A 27,955-nucleotide genomic window follows, 5' to 3' on the forward strand; every position below is an offset into this window, starting at 1 on the left:
GAGCGTTGGGTTCAGCCATGTTATATGCTGTCCCCTCAGCCCTGTGGAGCCCTGGCGGAGCCCTAGCAGTCCGAGTTCTTCCCTCTCCCGCAGCTGCGGTAGTTCCGGGAAGCAGCGAGCTCGGCGCACTGAGCTAGGTCTGCGTCCTGAGCCCGCGCGGCTCCATCTCTGCGCGCTTCTCCCTTTCCTCCTCCCTCCACTCGCGCGAATGTCCCACCTGTAGGTGATTTCAGTCGGTAGTGGGCCTCTTCGTCTTGCCTGTCTGCTGTGCAGGGAGTCCTTTGTGGAGTTTTTGTTGTTCGATTCTTTGTAAATTCCAGGGGAGCTTTACAGAGGCTCACCTCACTCCGCCATTTTTCCGAAAGTCTTCAATTTCTTTTTATAATGTCTTACAGTTTTCAGCATATAGGTCTTTCACATCCTTGGTTAAGTTTATTCCTAGTTATTTTGTTCTTTTTGCTGCAATTGCAAAAGGAATTGTATTTTGTATTTCTTTTTCTGTGATTTCATTGTTAGTATATAGGAAAGCAAAGGACTTTTGTACGTTGATTTGTAGCCAGCAACTTCACTGTATTCGTTCATTGTTTCTAATAGATTTTTGCGGAGTCTTTAGGGTTTCCTATACATAGCACCATGTCATCGGCAAAGAGTGACAATTTAACTTCTTCATTCCCTATTTGGATGCCTTCTATTTCTTTCTCTTGCCTAATTGCTCTGGCAAGGACTTTCAACACTATGTTGAAAAGCAGAGGTGATAGGGGACAGCCCTGTCATGTTCCTGAACGTACAGCAAAGGGCTACAGTTTTTCACCATTAATTATGAGACTAGTTGAGGATTTGTCATATATGGCCTTTATTATATTAAGGTATTTTCCTTCTATACCTATTTTATTTAGTGTTTTAATCATAAATGGATGTTGTGTCTTTTCAAATGCTTTTTCTGCATCAATTGTTATAATCATATGATTTCTGTCCTTTATTTTGTTTATGTGATTTATCACATTGATGGATTTGAGGATGTTGGACTATCCTTGTGCTCCGGGGATGAACCCCACTTGGTCGTGATGAAGAATCTTTTTAATGCATTGTTGTATTTGATTTGCTAGAATTTTGTTTAGGATTTTTGCATCTGTATTCATCAGAGATATTGGTCTGTGGTTTTCTTTTTTGTGTTGTCCTTACCGGGTTTTGGTATCAGTGTAAAGTTGGCCTCATATAACGAGTTTGAGAGTACTGTCTCTTCTTCAATTTTTTGGAAGAGTTTGAGCAGGATTGATATTAGATCCTCTTTGAAGGTTTGTGGAATTCACTAGTGAAACCATCTGGTCCCGGACTTTTGCTTTTGGGAAGGTTTTGGATGACTGATTCATTTCGTTACTGGTGGTCAGCCTGTTTAGATTTTCCAGTTCTTCATGGTTCAGCCTAGGAAAGCTACATGATTCTAAGAACTTTTCCATGTCTTCAAGCGTATTGCATTTGGTGGCATATAGTCCTTCATAGTATTCTTGGTTGATCCTTTGTATTTCTGTGCTGTCCGTGATAACTTCCCCTTTTCGTTTCTGTATTTGTTAATTAGTGTCTTCTCTCTTTTTATCTTAGTGAATCTAGACAAGGGTTAGTCAATTTTGTTAATCTTTTCAAATACCAGCTCTTTGTCACATTAATTTTTTCTATTGTCCTTTTGTTCTCTATTTCATTTAGTTCTGCTCTGATTTTTGTTATTTCCTTTCTTCTACTGATCTTAGGTTTCATTTGTTCTTCTTTTTCTAGTTCTTTAAGGTGTAACATGAGGTTATTTATTTGGGATTTTTCTTGTTTCTTGAGATAGGCCTGTAAGGAGATAAACTGCCCTCTTAAAACTGCTTGCATTGCATCCCAACAATTTTGGTAGGATGTATTTTTATTGTCATTTGTTTCTATGTATCTTTTGATCTTTCCTCTAATTTCTTCTTTGACCTAGCCATTCTTTAAAAGTTTGTTGTTTAATCTCTATGTATTTGTGTTTTTACCTGCTTCTTTTTGCAGTGGGTATCCAACTTCAAAGCCTTGTGATCAGAGGATATGCTTGGTTTGATTTCAATCTTCTTAAATTTGCTGAGGCTGATTTTATGTCCCAATATATGGTCTATCCTTGAGAATGTTCCATGTATAGTAGAAAAATTGTATAGTCTAATTTTAAGGATGAATTGCTCTATATATATCAATTGTGTATATTTCATCTAATGTGTCATGGGGGTGGGGGGTATTCTGTTATTTATTTTCTGTTCTATCCATTGCTGTCAATGATGTATTTAAGTCCCCTAGTATAATTGTGTTTTGGTCAATTTCTCCCTTAGTTCTGTTAGTACTTCCTTGGTATATTTCGGGTGCTCCCTGATTGGGGGCATAAATATTAATGACTGTTATGTCTTCTTGTTGTATAGTCCCCTTTACCATTATGAAATGTCCTTTGTTTCTTGTTATCTTTTTCACACTGAAGTCTGTTTCAACTGATATCATTATGGCTACACCTGATTTTCTCTGGGTACCATTTGCTTGGAGTGTCAATTTCCACCCTCTCACTTTGAGTCTATGTTTGTCCTTGTAGCTGACATATGTCTGTTGGAGACAGTATATGGTTGGGTTTAGTTTTTTGATCCAATCTGCTACTCAGTGACTTTGTATTACTGAGTTCAGTCCATTTCGATTTGGGTGATTATTGATATATGAGGATTTCCTGTCATTCTATCTTTAGTTTTCTGGTAAGGCTGTGTCTCCATTGTTTCTTTGTCTTTTTGTTGTTGTCTATTATTTCTGTGTGGTGGTATTCTATGATGTTTCCCTCTGTTTCTTCTTTTATTACAGTATATATTTCAGTTCTGGATTTTTTTTGAGTGGTTACCCTTAGGTTATATAAAAGAAAGTTTGATATTTAGAGTATTCCATTTTCTTCAGCATGCTTACTTTCTCCATTCCCATATTCCGGTTCAGGCCTTTACTCTCCCCCCTCTGTTTTTGTTGCCACAAATTGGCCCTGTTGATATGGTCGAATAGCCTCCTTTATTATTTCTTGTAGTTCAGCTCTTGTGTTAGAAAATTCCTTCAGCTTTTGTCTGTCTGGAAAGATCTTTATTCCTCCTTAATATCTAAAGGATATCTTTGCTGGATATATTATTCTTGGCTCATGATTTCTCTTTTTCAATAGTTTGAATATTTGGTTCCACTCCCTCCTGGCTTGTAGAGTTTCTGCTGAAAAATCTGATGATAATCTAATGGGCTTTCCTTTGTAGGTTACCATCTTCTTTTCCCTGGCTGCCTTGAGGATTCTTTCTTTGTCGTTGATTTTAGACAGCTTCAATACAATGTGCCTTGGAGAAGGCCTGTTGGGATTGAGGTAATTAGGTGTTCTATTTGCTTCTTGGATTCGAGGATCCAGTTCTGTCCACAAGTTTGGGAAGTTCTCATCGACAATTTGTTTGAATATATTCTCTGTTCCCTTCTCTCTTTCTTCTCCTTCTGATATGCCCATTATTCTTATATTGCTGTTTCTTTTGGAGTCAGAAAGTTCTTGTAGAGTTCTTTCATTTCTTTTAAGTCTCAAGTCTCTTTCTTCTTCAATCCGTGTCATTTCCACGTTTCTGTCTTAGATGTCACTGATTCTTTCCTCCACTGGTGAACTCTAATACCTAAATTGGCTATTCATTCTTAATTTCTTCTATTGAGTTCTTAATCTCCAGATATTGTATTTGCTTCTTTTTTAAAATTTCAATCTCATTCTTAAAATGCTCATGTTGTTCTTTGATTGTGTCTGAGTTCATTAAACTGCTTTTTTGTGTTTTCTTGCATATCATTGAGATTTTTCAGAACTGCAGTCTTGAATTCTCTGTCATTTAAGTCACATATTTCCATATCTTTAAGTTCCTTTTTGGAGACTTCTCACTTTGTTTCTGAGCTGTCTTGTTGCCTTGGTTATTCATGGCAGTTACTAATTTATTATTTTTCTTCCTAGACATCTACAGGAGTGGCTTCTGCAACAGGTTGATAGGAAGAGTTCTTTCTTTTTTTTCCAGTACTTGTTGGGTGAATGTTTCATTTTCTCTCTAACTGTAGCCTTTTTTTCTCTCTCACACTGTAGTTCTATGTTTTCTCTGCACTATTTCAGCTTCTCACACAATGGGGGATTCCCTGGGAGATGAGCTTCTCCTCTGTTAATAGTTCACCTGGGTCACCGGGCACAGTATCCATGTGATTATGCAGAGAGCTTGTGAAATTCCAAAGCTCTTCCTGCACTAGATTCTGACCCCATATGTTTCAGCAGTTCTCTTTATTCCTGCTGGGATCCACCCAGATAGGTGGAGCCAGGAGTGGGGTGAGTTTTGAGAGGTGGACCAGAGAAATGACAGTGACCACCACCACAGCCGGTCCTTCTTCCACAGCTCCCTCCCTTTGCCGGACTAGTTGTGCTGGGAATCTGTGTCTCTGTTTCACAGTTCTCAGAACAGCAAATATTCTGTTCTTTTGATCTGACACTGCTACTGTTCCACTTCTAGCACTGCCCAGGAGGGGGTGGGGCGAGCTCTGGGAGTTTAGGGAGAGGGTGGCTAATCTCAATGCCTACAGCTTCTGTTCTCTGCTCGGCAGTGAGGGCTTAAATCACCATTTTCAGCCTTCTTCCCTCAGTCCTTTCTCCAAGGTCTCTGCCATGAGCATTTGGTTCAGCCATGTTATATGCTGTCTCCTCAGCCCTGTAACCCATTAACAGAGCCCTAGCTGACGGAGTTCTTCCTTCTCCCACAGCTGCAGTAGTTCTGGGATGCAGCGAGCTCGGAGCACTGAGTTAGGTCTGCGTCCTGCTCCTGCAGGGCTCCGTCTCCACACTTCTCCCTTCCCTCCTTCCCTGCTCACGCAATTTGCCCACCTTTAAGTGAATTCAATAGTGCACCTCTTTGTCTGCTGTGCAGGGAGTCCTTTGTGGAGTTATAATTGTTTGATTAGTTGTAAATTCAAGGGGAGATTTACAGAGACTCACCTCACGCTGCCATTTTGATGACCTCCTATATATGTATCTTGTATCTTTGTCTTATATACCTCACTTATCTCTATGTATCTCTTTCTATATGCCTCATATATCATCTCTTTGTATCTATATTAGCATATCTCCAACGGGTTCTGCTTTTGGAGAGCCCAGACTAATAACTAATACAACAGTAGTATGTGATACTTCTCATACCCCCATTTACCTGCTCACTGTAGGTGGAATAGTTGTCCTAGAGTTGACTGGTGGATACCAACATCATCCTCACATGCTTCTCCATCATTAACCTGGATATGGATAATCATCTCTCTCCCTCTCTCTCTGTCTCTGTCTCTCTGTCTCTCTGTCTCTCTGTCTCTCTCTGTCTCTCTCTGTCTCTCTCTGTCTCTGTCTCTCTGTCTCTCTGTCTCTCTGTCTCTGTCTCTGTCTCTCTCTCTCTCTCTCTCTCTCTCTCTCTCTCTCTCCCCTATGTACACAAAAGTGTAGACTCCCAATGAGAACAGAAAGGAGAATGGTGTTTCCAGGACAGTGGAGAAACTAAAACAAGGGAGTAATAAATCTTTTTCTTTCTCTACAATATAGCCAGGAGTATAGTGGTGAACAAATACAGCAAAGAAGTAAACCACTTTGTCTTTGACAAATGGGCAGATGATTGAATAGGGACACAAAGCTTCAGGAGCTATGCTGTTGTCAAACATTAGAGAAATTCAGTGTGTGTGAGTTCCTGAGTGATTCACATGTTGGTCTAGATGGAGTCCAGGGACAGAGATGAATGGGGACTCTAGGCTGTGCTGTTCAATGCAGTAGGACCTATTCACAAGTAGTTGTTTCAATTAAAAAATTGAACCTAAAAAAATCAGTTCATCACTCATACTGTCTTTGTAGTACTAAAAAGCTTTATGTGGCCTGGTATGTACAGCATTAAGTAACAGAACTTTTCCATAGTTGCTGAAAATCCTATTAAACGGTGCTAGATTAGAGGATTTGGGAGATGTGATAGCGGAGAAAGGGGGCAGAAGAATGCACACTTATAGACAGGTTTGTCTTGGGTCCTCTGGAGCAGTAATAATGAAAAAGTGTCTGTGGTCTGGAAACCTCTGCATTTAACCAAGACAGACTGCTTTACCATTACACAAGGTACCAGAACCAAAGCACTTGTGCCTCCTATGTCTCAGTGTGCAGGAAATACAATGAAGCTATGGAAGAATAGGCCAAGTATATGATCATTAAAATGCAGTGGTATAGACTGTGTCTTGCTGGTTCAGTAGCAGTTAGGGAACCCTGGGCACAGGCTCTCACAAGCTAGGTTCTAGAACAGTGTGGGATATGCCACTAACCCAGGATTGGGTGGAGGTACGGAAGCTTGTTTTTAAGTGGAATGGAGGGATGGGCATTGCTGCATGAGGTATAGAGGAATGAGTGGTGGTATCCTTAGGCACCCCAAGTTGGTAAAAACAAAGAAGGCACAGATATGAAGATGGCTAGAAAGATTAGTGCCTTCAGCCATCTGGACAGGGTGTGTGCCCTGCAGTATTTGTGATGTCAGCAGTGAGACTCCTGCTTTCAGTTCAAACACACTAACATTCCTCAATCTCTACAGCCTGCTCTTCTTGGTGATAGGCTGCCTGAAGATGTCTGCTCAAGAAGAGAGGCAGACCTGGGGATGCAGAGGTGGGATGGAGCAGAAAAGGTCCTCTTTTCTGTGGATGTTCTCAGCCAAATACTTTCCTCAATCTGTGTAGCATATGTCCTGGACACTGGCATCTCAGTCCAGAGGTGCTTCTTAGGTCAGGTCCCCTTGCTCCAAACAACCATGGTTGAAATTGTCTCAGTGCATCAAGAGAGGGGGCATAGAAACAAGCTATAGCAGAAGAAAAAGCTTCAGGGAAGTTGAAGCACATTGGGAAACACCAGGAAATGGATGTGCAACACATACTATATGCTAAGTACAAGTGCCCCACAGATGTTAAAACCATTTGTTCCTGCTAACATACCTTCATCCCTTTATTTTACATATGAGGAATTTGAGGCAGAAAATGTGACATGGGCAATATTATGCTCATTGACAAGACTATATTCAGATCCAGACATGCCATGTAGTTGGGGATCAAACAGGTAGATTACAGCCTGAGTCAGACTAACACATGAGGCAAGGATGGACCTATTCTATGGCTACCTGCTGTCTATGTTTCTCTCTTGTTAGAAAGGACAAGAGTAAAAGGTGACACATCTCACATTTAGGAGGACAGGGGAACTTTATTTTCTCTGTCTCAGAACCTTGGATTTGGGCATATTTCAAGTTGCTGGAGAAGTGATGAGCCCTTTGGGTGGATTATTGCCTGAAGCTTCAGATCTACCAGAAGCCCACTCCTTCCCAGAGATGGCTTGTGAACGTTTCCAATACAAGTACTATGCACATCTGGATTAAGAACGCTTTACTAAGAATTTCAATTCTAAACAGTGCTGGGCACCAGCAAATAAAACTTCGTAGAAGATTGTAAGGCCTATGTAATGGGCTGGACCCCGCTTTCACCATAGCTAGTGGGGTTCTGTAAATAGAATGACTGAGATTGAGTTACAGGGGCATAGAGGGGTCATGGATGGTCTATTGCACATAGGGGATCTCAACGTCCACACCACTCTCATAATTGCAGCACAGCTCAAGCACAAGTGTCCACACCTGGTCCTCCTACTTTTGATTTGACACATGGCTCCTGATTTCTGTTACTCTGGGTGAGAAAGAAGAGAGTCAGGAAGGTGGAAAGCAAGAGAAGGACACATAGGGGCAAAAACGGTGGAGGAGTCAGGGAAGGTAAGTGGTTAGCTACAAGTTGAGACTTGCCACCTTACACTGGGCTTTTTTCAGCCTGGTCCAGTTGTCAACTCATGGCTGATCCAACTGTTCCTGGGGCTCATGGCTGGCATGAAAAAGGAGTAGAGCATCGAGTTTCTTTGGCACAGCATGGTGATCTGTAATGTGTGTTCTGTCTGGAGAATGTGAGAAGAAGGAGGAGGAACAAGAGTGTCACTGCAATGGAGAGTCCAAGTCACTTGCACAAATTGCTGCCCCAGGGGGAGTGAGGGAAGGATAGGCCTTGCCTTGAAGTAATTGAGGAACTGCCTGAGGATCATGTCTTCACTGCTATGCTTCACCACCTGTACCTCAAAGCAATCCCACAATATCTATTCTTGGTTATTGTACTGTGCGACAAAGCACAGTGGAGTAGAATCGGGGCCATCCCAGATCATTCTGCTCTTGACATGTGAGATTTGATCAATCACTACACCGTTTTGTTCAAAACCTTCTTGTGGCCCCATTTCATCTTGAGGAAGCAACTGATTTTTTTTAAGTTAAATGTTTATTGAAGTATAACATCCATCCAGAAAAGGGAACATATCCAGACTACCACACAACAAATTTTCACGAAATGAGCACACCTGTATAACCAGCACCCAGATGAAGGAATAGAATATTGTCAACTCTCAGAAGCCCCCTCATGTCCCTTGCCAGCCACTCCCCACACCCTAGAGGTATTCACGTCCTGCGTTCTAACACCATATCATGAATGTAATTTTTAGTGACTTTGCAATAGTCTATGGACAGATCATACCAGGGTGTGCCAAAAAATGTGTATAAGGGGACACTTTGGTCAATGTTGCTCAAGCAGTAGTTCACCAAAATCAGAAGTGTCTGGATGCTAATGAGAACCACTTTGAGTTCCTCTTGTAATTGCAGAAGTCAGATGTGACTTGTATATTCATATATATGTATATGTATGTGTGTGTGTATATATTATTAATTTGTATCGGGGTGACAATTTTTAGTAAAGTTACATAGATTTCAGGTGTACAATTCTGCAATATATCATCTATACATCACACCGTGAATTCACCACCCAGAGTCAGCAAATGATATTCTTACAATGAGCAACAAGGTCAAACACGATGGAGAATCTGCTATTTTTCTCACTCCTATCCAATGTTGCTTAACCTTCCCACTTAGTGTCCCCTAACTATACTGGACCTCTCCTTATCATTCCTAAAACATGCCCTTTCAAACTTTATGATGAATGAGCAAAGGGTACGCCAATGGTATGGGTAGCTGATTATACAAAGCCTCACCTAGGATGGTAGACACTTGACCAATTCTATACACACACACATACATATACATATACACACACACTCACAAACACACTACTATCCCCCCACACACCATCTCAGTCACTCATGAGCAACACTAAAATCTTCCCTGGTGACGAGTTGGCGCAAGGGGCACAGAAAAGCTGAAGAAGGACAGGACCTGGTTGATAAAGCTGTTCTAGGATGCAAGCTCCTGTTGTCCCTACACCACTTTGTAGAGCTCCAGACACACAAGACCAACTATAGCTGCTGTGGCTGTGGTGATGGCTGGGATGATCTTCCTGCAATCAGCTTACTCTGTGACACAGAAGGTGACCAGGTAGTCATTTGAGAGGCTCAGGGTCTCCAGAAGAGATCCAATGTGGTAGATGGTAGATTCCAGCTGAAGCAAAGGTGAAATATTAGGTCTAGATGATCCTTACTTTATGACAGTCTGCAGGGGGAATGTTATAATTCTCTGCCTGAAGGTTAGATGCAGCCGCAATGAAATCCATATGGAAGTTGCTGTCATCATCCTGTTGTAAGTGGAAAGGGAGGAAGGATGGGGAGACAGGGTTAGAGGAAAGAAAGGTGCTCTGATTATTAGAGACTCAAGTATTATCCACCTCAATTACCTGCCACACTATCCAAAGACTCCCCCTGAACAAAAAGGATGATTAGCCTAGACAATGACTATGGAGACAAGCCTAGAATTCACACAAAAGCTTAATATGGCTCAGCCATTCTCCTCCCGTCAAGGGCACCCTCCTACAACCTTCTCAAAGTTTGTGGGGTACATCTTAAATCCAGTGAGCTTCTCAGGGCTGGGCAGCATGGCCTTGAGTGCCCGTCTGCAGGTGGCTACTGTCTGCAGGAAGTGAGGGACATGTTAGTCCTTTAGGTCCCAGGTCAGGGTCTGGTGTGAAAAAGAAGGATCCCAGGGTGGGCAGAGTTGTTCAGGTAGGCAAGGGTTTTCAAAGGGAAAGACACTGTGGGAAAGAGCAGTGTGGATGGGAAAAGATAGAGCAGAAAACACCCACAAAAAGGAAGAGGTAAACAGGAGTGGAGACAAGAAGAGACATATGTCTGCAGATAGTGGGGAACAGAGGTAAACACATTTAAAAAGGATGCTGATAGCAGCACTATTCACAATCGATAACAGCACATATGCAAGAAACCCAGGATCCAGTGACAGCTGAATGAATAAGCAGAAGGTGGTCTATGCATTCAATAGACCTTCACTCAGTCTTAAGAAGTGGGAAAACACTGTCACTTGCAACAACACAGATGGAGCCAGAGACATTATGCTTAGCCAGAGACAGAAAGACAAGTACTATGATCCTACTCGTATGAGGTACCTAGAACATTCAAAACCATAGAGATAGAAAGTAAAATGGTGGCTGCCAGGGAATGGGGGGAGGGGGAATGTGGAATTATTGTTTAATGGATAAGTTTCAGGTTTGCAAGAAAGTTCCAGAGATCCGTTGCTCAGCAGTCTGGATGTTCTTAATACTCATGAACAGTACATGAACAATTGATTAACATGGTAAATCTTAGGTGTTTTTCTAACCAAGTGTTTTTAAAAAGCATGTAGATGGAGATGCAAACACAGATGATGTTGAAGAAGAATGAAGAAGCACAGGGTGATGGAGAGACACAGAAGAAGATATAAGGGAATCAAGGGACACATACAGTAGGAGAAGATACATGAAGGGGCACTGTGAGGAAATGCAGACCAGGAAGAGGAGAGCAATATGGAAAAGGACAAATTGGAGAAAATATGAAAAGGGTAACCAAGAGGAAGAATGGTGGAAGTACAGTAGTACCTCAGTTTTCAAACGTCTCCCCTGACAAATATTTCAGTTTACGAACACCATACACCCCGAAGTAAATGCTTCAGTTTTTTAACATGTTTCGGAAGTCAAACATGTCACAAGGCTTCTGCTAAGTGCAAGATCCTGAGGCCTAGCTTTCGGCTGTTTTCGAATGTTTCAGAACTGGTATGGTCTTCTGGAACAGAATACATTCAAAAACCGAGGTACCATTGTTAAGTGTATGTATGGAGGATGAGATGAAGAAAACAGAAGAAGAGAAGACACTTAGAATGAAACATACAGAAAGAACATGATAGAAACAGTATTTGGAAAGGGAAACAAGGGAGAGGTATGAAGAGGAGAGATATGAAGAGGAAGAAATGGAAATATATGCATGGGGGACATCCAACCTAGAGGCAGATTTATAGAGCACGCCCCAGGACAGGGAGAGAGAGGGAGAACCTCACAAATGAGTAACAGGTCACCTCCTGTATCACTGAGCAAACTGATTGTAGGGAAGATCAGCTGGAATTGAAGATCAGCTATGGACACAGAGATGAGAGAGATGAGGAGAGATATCTTAGGACACTCTAGAGAGGGGAATTACATTGTTGACATCAAAGATGAACGGGTGTGGAAAGCATTTGGGCCCAGACCAGAACGGGTCTCCTGAGTTTGTAAGCTAAAAGGAGAGAAAGGTTTTTGGGAGAGAAGGACCCGAGAGGAGAGTTTTCTTGACAATCCTGCCTCCTCATTTCTGCCCCAGGATTTCCTACTCAGTATTCCTGGGCTTTGTTGCCAGAAACACAGGTTTGTTTCCGGAAACACAGCTATTGATCAAACCGTTATGAATTTCCAGGCACCGTCCTAACTTAATTAACCTATCAATTTAATGAAGAAATTCATCCTCCCCAAACTCCCAATAAATCAGTTACCAGTATCCCAACCTCACAGGTGGGGATAGTGAGGTGTACAGGGAAAATACACAATTTTACCCAAGGTCAAATGGAACTGGGACTTCCTGTGCCCTTATCTTCCAAATTTCTCTCCTATAATCTCCATAGTCCCGAATGGCCTTTGATTATGTCTCATCCTATACTACAGGTAAGGGAAATAGAAACTAATATCTTGTTTGAGACAGGGAATGTGGGGGGAGGTATTTCACTGCAAAAAGCATGGACTTAGTAATTTTATGGGCTCCATGCCTTGATGCGCTTGCCACTGCTGATTTACGTGGAGTCAGCCTTGACAAGGACCTGTGGTTAGTTCCCTATTTCCAGGATATGTAGTCTGCCAGATGGACCCAGCTAGTATATTGTACCTGGTCAAGAGGAAAGTTGTGCAGCAGCTGCTGGATGTTGCTGTACTACTGGGTATGCTGGTGCCAGCAAGCCCGCTCACACAGTTGGCTCAGGTCTGCAGCTGCTGCAGAATCAGGCTGCGCCGAAGAGCTTCCAGTTTCTTCAGTGGTTGTGTGCTGTCCAGCCATAGTGTACTATCCATAAACTTGGAGTCCCTATCAGGAATCAAAGGGAGGTCACAGGACAGGACTTTGTTCAATGGAAAGCCAGTCCTAAAGCCCATCCACAGGACGAGGACCAAGTATTTGTTGATAGACCCAAAAAGTGTGCCATGTACTCAGTGTTAGTGTTCACATCATGCCTTGGCTGGCAGGCAGGAGATAGGGTGAGGGACCGTTTGGGCGGGTGGATTATTCACATGGGATACTGGTTCACGTTTTCTGCGGCTCCTGAAAGAGGCCTTCAAACTCACCCCTAACCCATCACAGACAAAGTAAATAGAGTACACGGATTATGGGCGACAACGTGGATTTCTGTAGACACTAGAAAGACGATCAGTGAATAAGGCAAATAGGTCAACATGACTACCTACCACAGGAGAACACAGGAGCAAAGCCCCACAATGTGTCTCCTCAAATGTCCCAAGCCCCCAGCACCTCAATTTAAAAATGAATGACCTTGTTCTCGGTAGTAGTTACACATGCTCACATGTGTGATAACTTATGCTTAAGATGCATGGACCTTATTCTAGGTGTGTTAGGCCTCAGTAAAATAGGAAAATGTTCACACCAAAAAGAAAATATAAATGCTCCCTATGCAGGTCCTGGGGACTGGGCAGAAAACAATATAGAGGTTTTGCCCTCCAAAAAATTACGAGGTTGATAAATATAGTCATTGGTGGAGTGATGTTGAGCATCTCAATGCTGGGGTGGTCCAAACCCCAGCTCTGTCTCTGTTTTGGAACTTCAGGTATATACACAAGATGATACCTTTCACTCTGTACCCTTATTTCAAAATCATATATTGAAGCAGTAATATCTATGTCTCATGGGGTTGATATGAAAGAATGAATGAATGAATGTACATATTCAAAGCTTACTTTCAACAATGCCATGTGCATGTTAAGTGGTAAGTGCTTCCCAAAGCCATGTGAAAAATGCTACGATCATTGTCGTTTTTTGTTGTCACGCAGCAGCCTAACCATTTGTCTCCTCGTGCCTATCCCTAAAGAAAGAAGAGTCTGTGAGACTGTTCCTTTCAGGGACTTTGCTTCACCTTTGTGTTTACACTTCATGCCCCAAAAGATGGTTGGTCAGCCAATGACGGATAAGAGTCCTCATGGGAGAAACAACCCAAGCCAGGTGGACCAACAGGAGAACTCACAGGGTCAATAGAGATGGGCACAGCCCCCACCTTCCTCCAGCTAAGGAGAGTTTCTGTCTATGTGGCTATATTCCTTCACACAATCTGCTTGGGAAGTGAGCCAATAATGTAATAACATCAGTTCTCCTTCCATTCTTAACAATAAGTTTTAGCATAAAGGATTTGTTCCTGGGGAGGCACATATCATAATTGTTAAGACATAATGGGTCTACTGTTCCGGCTGTTTGCAGGCAAGGGTGATTGTTTTGAATCAGTTTTCTGGTATGAGGTATGAGACTCACAGACCGTGGAGAAAACAATGCTGCTTCCTTGTGTGTATATCAATAAAAGCCAGAAGGCGACCCGATTCGGGGCTCTCAGTCCTTTGAGGCTGGGAGACCCTTGGCCCCGTTTCATAACTTTCTTGATTTCTGTTTCTTTCTTAACCCTTCACCACCCCTTCTCGTTATCTCACTGCCTGTGTTGTGCTGGACGCGACAGTTTTTCAGATAAGGAATCTGAAGCATGAAGAGGTCAAGTCCCAGAGTCTCATAGTAAATTTGTTTTAAAAACTGTTTCATACACCTTCCTACATGTCTGGCAGGGAGTAATAGAGTGTATTTCACACATGCATGGTATGTCGTTCGTTGGAGGTTGGCCACACAACTACACACACACTCACACTGTAATGAGTGCACAAATATAAATAATCCATTCTGTAGCTGCTTGTATGGAACAAAAAATAACAAAGCTGTTTCTTTTTCTCCTCATTTTGTTCCTACCCACATTCTGCTACTAAACTTAGCCTTAAAAGACTGCATTAACAATCACTTTGATGGTACAATGGTGATTGTGGCAATTTTTTTATTGGTTTCAGGCGTGTACAAAACAATGTAATCATTTGGATAATACAATAAATATAAACGGTTTACTGGACAAGTTTACTTTGTCCATCTTGATCATATGTACATTCTTCTGCATGTAGATGAATTATACAAACAGAATTTTCCTGACAAGCCAGCTGTTACACATATTTTTTGGCAACAGTTAAGGAAGTCTGTAATTGCATTTAATATCAGAGGACATTACATAACTAGCACATATGATATTAACAATTAATTTTGTTCAGCAAGAAAACATATTCTCCTCACTTTTCTGATGTGTGCTGATTTAATTAAACTACATGTCTGTGTATTTCCAAAATAAACACTTGAACGTTAAAAATGAATAATTTTGAAAAGCTGAGGCTGTACAGTGAGAGATATGGGTGTACAGTGAGAGACATGGAGGCTTGCTTCATGGGTACATCAAGGGGTTAGTGGCCGAGAGACTGCCCAGGTGCTCCAAACCCTTATTACGTGCCCGGGTGTGTCTTCCCCTCTTCCCTTCACTTTGATGACCTGCAGGGTGTGCTCAATGGTATTGGGGAAGTTCTTCAGGGTGCAGGTGGGAACGGACGGACTTCTCAGGAGGGTCCTGGCTGGAGCTATACGACTCTGTCAAGAAGGGAATAACCACTCGTACACTGCCCTTTGTGCCCAGTGTACCTGACTCCAGTAGTGGCTTATGGTAGTACATAGCGCAGCAGTCCATGTATATCCCTGTGGGGAGGTGGGGGAGACAGAATCAGAACAGGTGAGGAGGGACAGGTGCACCCTGAAATACACACCGGCTCTGCTCTCCTCACACGCCTCCAAACTTATGGGCAGCCACATTGTCCAGGGCATTGGCCACACCATCCAGGTTTTGGAAGAAATCGTCATCATAGATACCCTCTATGTCAGGGCCCACACGGTTCTGACAGCTCATGGTGTGGATGTTTCCATTGATTTCATGCGCAGCTGCAGACTTCAGTTTCTGGATGGGGATGGGGAATGAGCTGTTACAAACATTCACCCAACAAAGCTTTGTAAAGCTGTCCTCAGGATTGACTTCTATAATGATGGGTGCCACCTAGGCTCCACATTCAGGAGTCTCCCTGGTTTATCAGAAGAGATGGTCTATGACAAATGCCACATGGCTGCGGCTGGGACAAGTGATGTATGGGGTGAGTATAGAGGGAAACAATGACACAAACGGAACACAGTGGGTCAGATATCTGGTCTTTTCTCTATGCATCATTCATATTCCTCGCTGTCTCTCTGTCACTCTCTTTTGTTTAAAAACTGCCAGAATTAGGATGCATTCACCCAAACTAAACCAACATCCTGGCAAAAGAATAAACAGGACCCCCTAAAAGCCCAAGTCAGGCCACGTTTCTCTTCTGGTCAAAACCCTCCACTTGCTTCCACTTTCACTTAGGGTGAAATGAATTAGCCCTGGTACTCCCACAACCTCATCTCTTACCATGGTACCCTGCATCTGATCTCTCCATTCCTGAAACATAACCAAGGCATATTTCAACTATATAGTTTTGTTGAGACCATTACCTTTACCTGGTACACTCCTCTCTGTGATGTTCTTAATCTCCTATATTGTATCTCCTATAATGTATCTCCTATATTAATCTCCTATATTGTATTTACAGTTTTCTGCAGAGGTTCTCATATATAATGGTCTTAAAAAGAGTCTCTATTATGTCCCTAACAGTAGTTCCCATATGAGAAATTAAAAATGAGAAACTTTAAAAATGTTTTAATCCGTTTAAAAATGGAGTTAAATCCAATACACAGTATACAATTTTGGGAAAAAAAAAAAAGTTCCAAAATAAAATTGCAGTAACAATAGTCAAGTTGCCCATACATTTTGGAAAATCTGTTTGTTTTTACAGTTGTTATTAGATTATTTTAAAAATAAAAGTTTGTTGGGTGACCATTGTTAGTAAAGTTACATAGGTTTCAGGGATACAATTCTGCAATACATCATCTATGTATCACTGTGTGTTCACCACACAAAGTCAGTTTTCATTCCATCACCACATATTTGATCCCTTTTACCCTGATCTACTACCATTCCCAAACCCACTGGTAACCAAAAACTATTGCCTATTGTCTACGACTTTTAGTTGTTTCATTTGTTTTTCTTGTTTGTTTATTGTGTTCAGTTTTATATACCACATGTCAGTGAAACCATATGTTTCTCAACTTTTTCTGCCTTATTTCACTTAGCATAATAATGTCAAGATCCATCCATGTTGTCGCAAATGGCACTATTTCGTCTTTCTTATGGCAAAATAAAATTCCATTGTGTATATATAGCACATCTTCTCTATCCAATCATCTATCAAAGGATACTTTGGTTATTCCATGTCTGGGCCACCACACATCCAGCTGCAATGAACATCAAAGCACATGTATACTTATGGATAAATATTCAGATTTTTTGGTCAGATACCAAGGAGAGGGCATGCTGGGTCATGTGGTAATTCTCTTTTGAATTTTCTGAGGAATCTACACACTGCCTTCCATAGTGGCTGCACCACTCTGCATTCCCCGCAACAGTGTCTGAGGGTTCCTTTTTCTCCACAGCCTCTCCAACACTTGTTACTATTTGTCTTGTTGATAGTAATCATTCTAACTTGTGTGAGGTGATATGTCATTGAGAATTTACTTTTCATTTCTCTGATGATTAGTGATGTTGAGCGTTTTTTTCATAAGTCTACCGACCATTTGTATGTCCTGTTGGGAGAAATGTCTATTCAGGTCCTCTGCCCATTTTTTAATATTGGATTGGTTTTTTATTCTTGAGTTTTATGAGTTTGTTATATACTTGGATATTCACCCTTTATTGGAGGCATTGTTTGCAAATATTTTCCCCCATCAGGTTGGTTGTCTGTTTATTTTATTGATTGTTTCTCTTGCTGTGAAGAAGCTTTTCAAATTGATAGAGTCCCATTCATTTATTTTAGCTTTAACTTCCCTTGCCTTTGGAGTCAAATTCAAAAAATCCTCTTTGAACCCTAGGACCATAAGTTTAGTACCTGTTTTCTTCTGTGCAGTTTATTGTTGCAGGTCATATGTTTAGGTCTGTGATTCATTTTGAGTTAATTTTGGTGCATGGTGACAGCGGTCTAGTTTCATTCTATTGCATGTGTCTTTCCAACTCTCCCAGCACTATTTATTGAAGAGGCTCTCTTTTTTAATTTTATGTTTTTGGATTCTTTGTCAAAAAGTATGTGTCCATATTCTGTGGATTTATTTCTGTGTTCTCAATTCTATTCCATTGGTCTGTGTGTCTGCTTTTCTGGCAATACCATACTGTTTTCATTATTGTTGCTCTGTAGTACAAGCTGAAGTCAAGGAGTGTAATACTTCCACCATTGATTTTTTTTTTATTGGGGTGACAATGGTTAGTAAAATTACATTGATTTCAGGTGTACAATTCTGTATTACATCATCTATGAATCCCATTGTGTGTTCACCACCCAGAGTCAGTTCTCCTTCCATCACCATATATTTGATCCCCTGTATGCTATCTCCCACCCTCCACCCCCTTACCCAATGGTAACCACTAAATTATTGTCCGTGTCTATGAGTTTTTGTTTCTCATTTGTTTGTTCTTTTGTTGTTTTTGGCTTATATACCACATATCAGTGAAATCAGATGTTTCTCTGCTTTTTCTGTCTGACTTATTTCGCTTAGCATTATACTCTCGAGATCCATCCATGTTGTCACAAATGTTCCTATATCATCTGTTCTTAGCGCTGAATAGTATTCCATTGTGTATATATACCACAACTTCTTTATCCATTCATCTATTGAAGGACATTTTGGTTGTTTCCATGTTTTGGCCACCGTAAACAAAGCTGCAATGAACATTGGAGCACACTGTCTTTATCTCTAAATGTTTTCAGATTTTTCGGGTAGATACCCAGGAGAGGGACTGCTGGGTCATGCGGTAATTCTATTCGTAATGTTTTGATGAACCTCCACATTGATTCCATAACAGCTGCACCACTCTGCATTCCCACTAACAGTGTATGAGGGCTCCTTTTCTCCATAGCCTCTCCAACACTTGTTACTATTTGTCTTGTTGATGATAGCCATTCTGACTGGAGTGAGGTGATATCTCATTGTGGTTTTGTTTGCATTTCTCTGATGATTAGTGATGTTGAGCATTTTTTCGTATATCTATTTGCCATTTGTATGTCCTCTTTGGAGAAATGTCTCTTCAGGTCCTCTGCCCATTTTTCAATTGGGTTGTTTGTTTTTCTGTTGTTGAGTTTCATGAGTTCCTTGTATATTTTGGATATTAGCCCTTTATTGGAGACACTGTGTGCAAAAATCTTCTCCCATTCAGTTGGTTGCCTTTTTATTTTGTCAATGGTTTCTTTTGCTGTGCAGAAGCTTTTAAGTTTCATATAGTCTCTTTCATTTATTTTAGCTTTTACTTCCATTGCCTTGGGAGTCAGATTCATAAAATGCTCTCTGAACCCAAGGTCCATAAGTTTAGTACCTATGTTTTCTTCTGTGCAGTTTATTGTGTCAGGTCTTATGCTTAAGTCTTTGATCCATTTTGAATTAATCTTGGTACATGGTGACAGATAGCAGTCCAGTTTCATTCTTTTCCTCGTGGCTATCCTATTCTCCCAGCATCATTTATTGAAGAGGCTGTCTTTCCTCCATTGCATGTTTTCACCTTATTTGTCAAAAATTATCTGTCCATATTTATGTGGTCTTATTTCTGGGTTCCCAATTCTATTCCGTTGGTCCATGTGTCTGTTTTTATGTCAATACCATGCTGTTTTGATTATTGCAGGCCTATAGTACAAGCTAAAGTCAGGGAGTGTGAAATCTCCAGTATGGTTCTTTTTTCTTAAGATTGCTTTGGCTATTCGGTGTCTTTTGTGGTTCCAAACAAATCTGATGATTTTTTGTTCCATTTTTTGAAAAAATGTCATTGGGATTTTGATGGGGATTAAATCTGTATATTGCTTTGAGTAATATTTTAACTATGTTGATTCTTCCAATCCATGAGCACGGAATGTCTTTCCATTTCTTTGTGTCTTCTTCAATTTCTTTCAAAAATGTCTTATAGTTCTCACCATATAGGTCCTTCACATCCTTGGTTAAGTTTATTCCTAGGTATTTTATTCTTTTTGCTGCAATTGCAAAAGGAATTGTTTTTTCATTTCTTTTTCTGAGATTTCATTGTTAGTATATAGGAATGCAATGGACTTTTGTACGTTGATTTTGTAGCCAGCAACTTTACTGTATTCGTTGATTGTTTCTAATAGCTTTTTGGTGGAGTCTTTAGGGTTTTCTATATATAGCATCATGTCATCTGCAAAGAGTGATAATTTAACTTCTTCATTCCCAATTTGGATGCCTTTTATTTCTTTCTCTTGCCTGATTGCTCTGGCAAGGACTTCAACACTATGTTGAAAAGCAGAGGTGATAGGGGACAGCCCTGTCGTGTTCCTGAATGTAGAGCAAAGGGCTTCAGTTTTTCACCATTAATTATGAGATTAGATGAGGGTTTGTCATATATGGCCCTTATTATGTTAAGGTATTTTCCTTCTGTACATGTTTTATTAAGTGTTTTAATCATAAATGGATGTTGTATCTTGTCAAATGCTTTTTCTGCATCAATTGATATAATCATATGATTTTTGTCCTTTATTTTGTTTATGTGATGTATCACATTGATGGATTTGCTGATGTTGAATCATCCTTGTGCCCCGGGAAGAACCCCACTTGGTCGTGACGAATAATCTTTTTAATGCATTTTTGCATTCGATTTGCTAGAATTTTGTTTAGGATTTTTGCATCTGTATTCATCAGAGATATTGGTCTGTAGTTCTCTTTTTTTGTGTTGTCCTTACCAGGTTTTGGTATCAGGGTAATGTTGGCCTCATAAAATGAGTTAGGGAGTACTGTCTCTTCTTCAATTTTTTGGAAGAGTTTGAGCAGGATTGGTATTAGATCCTCTTTGAAGGTTTGGTAGAATTCACTAGTGAAGCCATCTGATCCCGGTCTTTTGCTTTTGGGAAGGTTTTGGATGACTGATTCGATTTCGTTACTGGTGATCGGTCTGTTTAGATTTTCCAGTTCTTCATGGTTCAGCCTTGGAAGGCTATATGTTTCTAAGAACTTGTCCATTTCTTCTAGGTTATTGAATTTGGTGGCATATAGTCCTTCGTAGTATTCTTGGATGATCCTTTGTATTTCTGTGGTGTCCGTGATAACTTCCCCTTTTTCATTCTGATTTTGTTAATTAGTGTCTTCTCTCTTTTTATCTTAATGAGTCTAGCGAAGGGTCTGTGAATTTTGTTAATCTTTTCAAAGAAGCAGCTCTTAGTCACATTAAGTTTTTCTATTGTCTTTTGTTCTTATTTCATTTAGTTCTGCTCTAATTTTTGTTATTTCCTTTCTTCTGCTGACCTTGGGTTTTACTTGTTCTTCTTTTTCTAGTTTTTTAAGGTGTAACATCAGGTTATTTATTTGGATTTTTCTTGTTTCTTGAGATACGCCTGTAATGATATGAATTTCCTTCTTAAAACTGCTTTTGCTGCATCCCAAAAATTTTGGTAGGATGTATTTTCATTGTCATTTGTTTCTATGTATCTTTTGATCTCTCCTCTAATTTCTTCTTTGACCCAGTCATCCTTTCAAAGTATGTTGTTTAATCTCCATGTATTTGTGTTTTCCTGCTTTCTTTTTGCAGTTGATATCCAATTTCAAAGCCTTGTGATCAGAGAATATGCTTGGTATGATTTCAATCTTCTTAAATTTGTTGAGGCTGATTTTATGTCCCAATATATGGTCTATCCTTGAGAATGTTCCATGTACACTAGAAAAGAATGTATAGTCTGATGTTTTAGGATGAAGTGCTCTATAAATGTCAATTATGTCCATTTCATCTAATGTGTCATTTAGGGCTGCTATTTTGTTATTTATTTTCTGTTTGGATGATCTATCTATAGCTGTCAATGATGTATTTAAGTCCCCTAGTATAATTGTGTTTTGGTCAATTTCTCCTTTAGTTCTGTTAGTAGTTGCTTGGTATATTTCGGTGCTCCCTGATTGGGGGCATAAATATTGATGACTGTTATGTCTTCTTGTTGTACACTCCCCTTTACCATTATGAAATGTCCCTGTTTGTCTCTTGTTATCTTTCTCACCCTGAAGGCTGTTTCATCAGATATCATTATGGCTACACCTGATTTTCTCTGGGTACCATTTGCTTGGAATGTCAATTTCCACCCTTTCACTTTGAGTCTATGCTTGTCCTTGTAGCTGAAGTGTGTCTCTTGGAGTCAGCATATGGTTGGGTTTAGTGTTTTGATCCAATCTGCTACTCTGTGCCTTTTTATTGGTGAGTTTAGTCCATTTACATTTAGGGTGATTATTGATATGTGAGTATTTCCTGTCATTCTATCTTTAGTTTTCTTGTAAGGCTGTGTCTCCATTGTTTCTTTGCCTTTTTGTTGTTGTCTATTATTTCTGTGTGGTGGTATTCTATGATGTTTCCCTCTGTTTCTTCTTTTATTACAGTATATATTTCAGTTCTGGATTTTTTTTTAGTGGTTACCCTTAAGTTTATGTAAAAGAAAGTTTGATATTTAGAGTATTCCATTTTCTTCAGCCCGCTTACTTTCTCCATTCCCGTATTGTGGTTCAGGGCTTTACTTTCCCTCTTTTTGAGTTTTGGTTGCCACAAATTGTCCCTGTTGATGGTGGTCGAATAGCCTCCTTTAGTATTTCTTGTAGTGCAGGTCGTGTATTAGAAAATTCCCTCAGCTTCTGTATGTCTGAAAAGGTCTTTATTCCTCCTTCATATCTAAAGGATATCTTTGCTGGATATATGATTCTTGGCTCATAATTTCTCTCTTTCAATAGTTTGAATATTTGGTTCCACTCCCTCCTGGCTTGTAGAGTTTCTGCTGAGAAATCTGATGATAATCTAGTAGTTACTGTCTTCTTTTCCCTGGCTGCCTTGAGGATTCTTTCTTTGTCATTGATTGTAGACAACTTCAGTACAATGTGCCTTGGAGAAGGCCTCTTGGGATTGTGGTAATTAGGTGTTCTATTTGCTTCTTGGATTCGAGGATCCAGTTCTGTCTACAAGTTTGGGAAGTTCTCTTCGACAATTTGTTTGAATATATTCTCTGTTCCCTTCTCTCTTTCTTCTCCTTCTGGTATGCCCATTATTCTTATATTGCTCTTTCTGATGGAGTCAGAAAGTTCTTGTAGAGTTCTTTCATTTCTTTTAAGTCTCAAGTCTCTTTCTTCTTCCATCTGTGTAATTTCCAGGTTTCTATCTTCGATGTCACTGATTCTTTCCTCCATCTGGTCAACTCTACTACCTAAGCTGGTTATTTCATTCTTAATTTCTTCTATTGAGTTTTTAATCTCCAGAAATTCTATTTGGTTCTTTTTTAAAATTTCAATCTCTTTAAAATGCTCATGTTGTTCTTTGATTGTGTTTCTGAGTTCATTAAACTGCCTTTCTGTGTTTTCTTGCATCTCATTGAGTTTTTTCAGAACTGTAATCTTGAATTCTCTGTCATTTAAGTCACATATTTCCATATCTTTAAGTTCCTTTTCTGGAGACTTTTAACTTTCTTTTGAGCTGTCTTGTTGCCTTGGTTATTCATGGCTATGACTGATTTATTATTTCTCATCCTTGACATCTACAGGAGTGGTTTCTGCAACAGGTTGATAGGAAGAGGTCTTTCCTTTGTTTTCCAGTACTTGTTGGTAGAATATTTTATTTTGTCTCCGACTACAGCCTTTTTTTTTGTCTCTCACATGATAGTGCTATATTTTCTCTGCACTATTCCAACTCTCACACAATGGGGGGATTCCCTGGGAGACGGGCTTCATCTCTGTTAATAGCTTGCCTGGGTCACAGGGTGCAGTGTCCCTGTGGGTATGCAGAGAGCTTTTGAAGTTCCAAAGCTCTTCCTGCACCAGATTCAGAGCCCCTGTGTTTTAGCAGTTCTATTTACTCCTGCAGGGATTTCCCAGTTAGGTGGGACCAAGGGCAGGGTGATTTGTGAGAGGTGTGCCCAGAGCAATGGCGGCGACCACCACCACAGCCGGTCCTGCTTTCACAGCTCCCTCTTCTTTTCTGGAGCTAGTTGGGCTGGGAATCTGTGTCTGTAGTCCACAGTTCTCAGAACAGCAATTATTCTGTTCTTTTTATCTGACACTGCTACTGTTCAACTTCTAACACCAGGCAGGTGGGGTCGGGGTGATCTCTGGGAGGGTAGGGAGGGGGCTGCTTGTCTCATTGCCTAAGGCTTCCATTCTCTGCTCAGCAGTGAGGGCTTAAACCACCACAACCATTTTCAGTCTTCCTCACTCAGTCTTTTGTCCGAGGTCTCTGCCATGAACGTTGGGTTCAGCCGTGTTATATGCTGCCTCCTCAACCCTGTAGGCCATAAGCAGAGCCCTAGCAGTCCGAGTTCTTCCCTCTCTCACAGCTGTAGTCGTTCCGGGATGCAGCGAGCTCAGAGCACTGAGCTATGTCTGCGTCCTGCACCCGCGAGGCTCCGTCACTGCACTTCTCCCTTTCCTCCTCCCCCGCTCGCGCCATTCGCCCACATTCAGGTGAATTCAGTAGTGGGCCTTTTCATCTTGCCTGTCTGCTGTGCAGGGAGTCCTTGTGGAGTTATTGTTGTTCGATTAGTTGTAAATTCCAGGGGACCTTTACAGAGGCTCACCTCATACCACCATTTTGATCAACCATTGGTCTTTTTTCTCAGGCTTGTTTTCAGTATTTGGGGTCTTTTTGGTTCCATTCAAATCTGATGATTTTTTTGTTCTATTCCTTTAAAAAAATAAAAAACCCACTAGGATTTTTATGGGGATTGCATTAAATCTGTATATTGCTTTGGGTAAATGGCCATTTTAACTATGTTGACTCTTCCAGTCCATGAACATGGAATGTCTTTTATTTGTCTTCTTCAATTTCTTTTAAAAAATGTGTTACACTTTTCATCGTATAGGTATTTCATATCCGTGGGGAAGTTTATTCCTATGTATTTTATTCTTTTCATTGCATTTGCTAAAGAATTTTTTTTTTCTTTTTCTGACATTTGATTGTTAGTAATGGGAATGCAATGAACTTTTCTGTGTTGATTTTTGTAGCTGACACCTTTATTGTGTTTTTTATTATTTCTAGTAGCTTTTTGGTGGTGTCCTTAGGGTTTTGTACACATAGCAATATGTCATCTGCCAAACGTGAAAATTAAACTCCTTCATTTCCTATTTGGATGCCTTTTATTCCTTTCGATTGCCTGACTGCTCTGGCTATGAGTTCTAATAATATGTTGAACAGGAGAGTAGACAGGGGACAGATCTGTTGTGTTTCTGGATGTAGAGCAAAGTACTTCAGTTTTTCACCATTGATTAAGATATTAGCTGAGGGTTTGTCTTATATAGTGTTTATTATTTTAAGGTATTTTGCATCTATCCACATTTTAAAAGTGTTTTTCATCATAAATGGATTTTGTTCTTGTCGAATGCTTTTTCTGCATTATTGATATAATCATATGATTTTTATCCTTTATTGTATTTATGTGGTATATCACATTGATTGATTTGTGTATGTCGAACCATCTTTGTGCCCCTGGGATGAACCTCAATTGATGTATAATGACGTATAATTTTTTAATGCATTGTTGCATTATATTTTCCAGAATTCTGCTTAATACTTTTTGCATCAGTATTCATCAGAGATATTGGTCTGTAGTTTTCTTTTTTGTGTGTTATCCTTACCAGGTTTTGGTATCAGGGTAATGTTGGTCTCTTCAACTTTTTGGAAGAGTTTGAGTAGGACAGGTATTAGATCCTCTTTGACTGTTTGAATTCACGTTGTTAGTTTTTGAGAACTTCGATACACTATTTCTTGGAGCAGGCCTTTGGAATTGCATAATTAGGTGTTCTATTTGCTTCTTGAATTTGAGTATCCAGTTCTTTCCACAAGTTTGGGAAGTTCTCATCAACTATTTGTTTGAATGTACTCTGTATTCCCTTTTCCCTTTCTTCTCCTCTGATGTGTCCATTGTTCTTATATTGCTCTTTCTGATGGTGTCAGAAAGTTCTTGTAGAGTTCTTTCATTTTATGAAGTCTCAAGTCTCTCTCTTCTTCCATCTGTGTCATTTCCAGATTTCTATCTTTGATGTCAGTGATTCTTTCCTTCATCTGGTCAGCTCTATTACCTAAGCTGGCTACTGCATTTCTTTTTTCTTTTATTGAGTTCCTAAGCTCCAGAAATTCTATTTGGTTCTCTTTAAAAATTTCAATCTCTTTGGTAAAATGTTCACTTTGTTCTTTGCTTGTGTTTCTGAGTTCATTAAATTGCCTGATTATGTTTTCTTGAATCTCATTGTATTTTTCAAGCACTGTAATCTTGAATTCTCTGTCATCTAAGTCACATATTTCTGTGTCTTTAAGTTCATTTTCTGGAGACTATTCATTTTCTTTCTGAGCTGCCTAGTTACCTTGGTTATTCCGGGTGATTAATGAATTAGTATTTCTCTTCCTAGGCAATTACAGGAATGAGTTCTACAACACGTTGGTAGCAAGAGGTCTTTCTTATGCTTTCCTGTTAGGTGTTGGTAAAATGCTTTATTTTCACTCTGACTGCAGTCTTTTTCATTCCCTCTCATGCTGTACTGTTTTCTCTGCACTGTCCTAGCTTCTCACACAATAGGGGGATTCCCTGGATGGTGAACTTCTCTGTGAGACGGTCATCTGGGGCTCAGGGCATGGCCTCTGTGGGGAGATGTGAAGAGCTTCTGAAATTTTGAAGCTCTTCTTGCACTAGTTGCAGTGCCTGTGTGTTTCAGCAGTTTTGTTACCTCTGCAGGGATCCACCCAGGTAGGTGGGAGCAATGGCTGGGTGTGTTGTGAGAGGTGTTTCTGAGTTATCAAGAACAGAGCCAATCCTGCACCCAAGGCTTCACTGAAACTTGTTGGGCTGTGAGTCCATGGCTGCAGGCCACAGTTCTCAGAACTGCAAATATTCTGTTCTTTGGATCTGACACTGGTACCTTTCTGCTTCTAGCACTGGGAAGGTGGGGGTGAAGTGAGCTCTAGGAAGATAAGGAGGGGTAAGCTATGCTCCGTGCCTTTGCTTCCTGTCCTCCACTTGGCAGTGAGGGCCTAACCATTTTCATCATTTTTCCTTCGGTGTTCTTTCCGAGGTATCTGCCATGAGCCATGGGTTCAGCCGTGTTATATGCTGATCTCTCAGGCAGGACTGTGGGCCATAGATGGAGCACTAAGAGTCTCAATGCTTCCCTCTCCCGCAATTGCTGTTGCTCTGGAACTCAGGGAGCTTGAGCTCTGAGTTCCAGTCTGTGACCATCCTTCGGCCCCAGTGCGGCCCTCATCTCCACAATTCCTCTTAACCCCTCCCCCGATCGCCCAGTTTCTCAACCTTTAGATGATATCAGTTAGGCATCTTTTAGTCTTGCCTGTCTGCTCTGCAGAGAGGCTTTTATGGATTTATAGCTGTCTGATTGTTGTAAATTCTAGGGGAGATTTCAAGTCTCACCTCATGCCACCATTTTTAAGGCATCATTTGAGTTTTTGTTCCTTTATGTGTTTGTCTTGTTCCTTTGTTGCTTTCATTTTTATGTCTCGCCAATCAATGAAATCATATGGTTCTCAACTTTTTCTGTCTGACTTATTTCACTTAGCATAATAATTCCAAGATCATTCCAATTTGTCACAAGTGGCACTATTTCATTTTTTCTTACAGCAGTGTAGTATTCCATTGTGTATAATAGCAAACCTGTTTAAAGTGACAATCTCTTAGAATGCCACTGGATTCTCATAACTACTGGGTTCTATCTGTTCTAGGTTTTGATTCAAGTTTATAAGGTACATGTAATCCGAACCAAAATAATTGATCGTATTTAAAAACCTATATCAAAGCTTCTCAAGAGGCAGTGTTTTAAAGTTTAGCTGTAAGGTGAAATCTTGGATCCACAATAACTCCCTTTATTTCTGTTTGTTGTTGTTGTTTTGTTTTGTTTTGTTTTCCTTTTCAATGGCTCTCTAGATAATGCAAAACTTTGTGTCATCATGAATTAGTGATGTGCAAAATACTGTGTCACTGAGTTATGAAAGGCTTAATAGAGTGAAAAATTCCTCTTTCATTTGATAAACTAAGGCTGTAACCGGGAAGTTATGTCCTAGTTTTATCTTCAAATAGTTGTGATGTGGCAGAGTGGATGAAAGTGTGTTGTGGACCTTCAGAGGACCTCACAACACATTTTGAGAACTTTCCTCTCATTTATTCTGTGTCTTCTCATGAATCAAAGGCAGAAATTTTCTTTGGCTACCTTATGTATTCCAGACTTTTGGAGATGTCCTAGTAGTTAGATGATTAAATGAAAGGTAAGATAGACTCAGAGCGGGCAAAACTGACAATGACCTTTACA

At 40.3% G+C, this 27,955-nt stretch overlaps 1 pseudogene; it reads right to left on the reverse strand.

The window, feature by feature from the left end:
- Positions 1–7,876: 7,876 nt before the first annotated feature.
- The window catches only part of LOC141569720 (ubiquitin-like modifier-activating enzyme 1), a 56,776-nt pseudogene continuing 36,697 nt past the window's right edge, over positions 7,877–27,955 (reverse strand).

The sequence above is a fragment of the Rhinolophus sinicus genome, chromosome X (assembly GCF_036562045.2).
Source record: "Rhinolophus sinicus isolate RSC01 chromosome X, ASM3656204v1, whole genome shotgun sequence".
Classification (NCBI taxonomy): domain Eukaryota; kingdom Metazoa; phylum Chordata; class Mammalia; order Chiroptera; family Rhinolophidae; genus Rhinolophus; species Rhinolophus sinicus.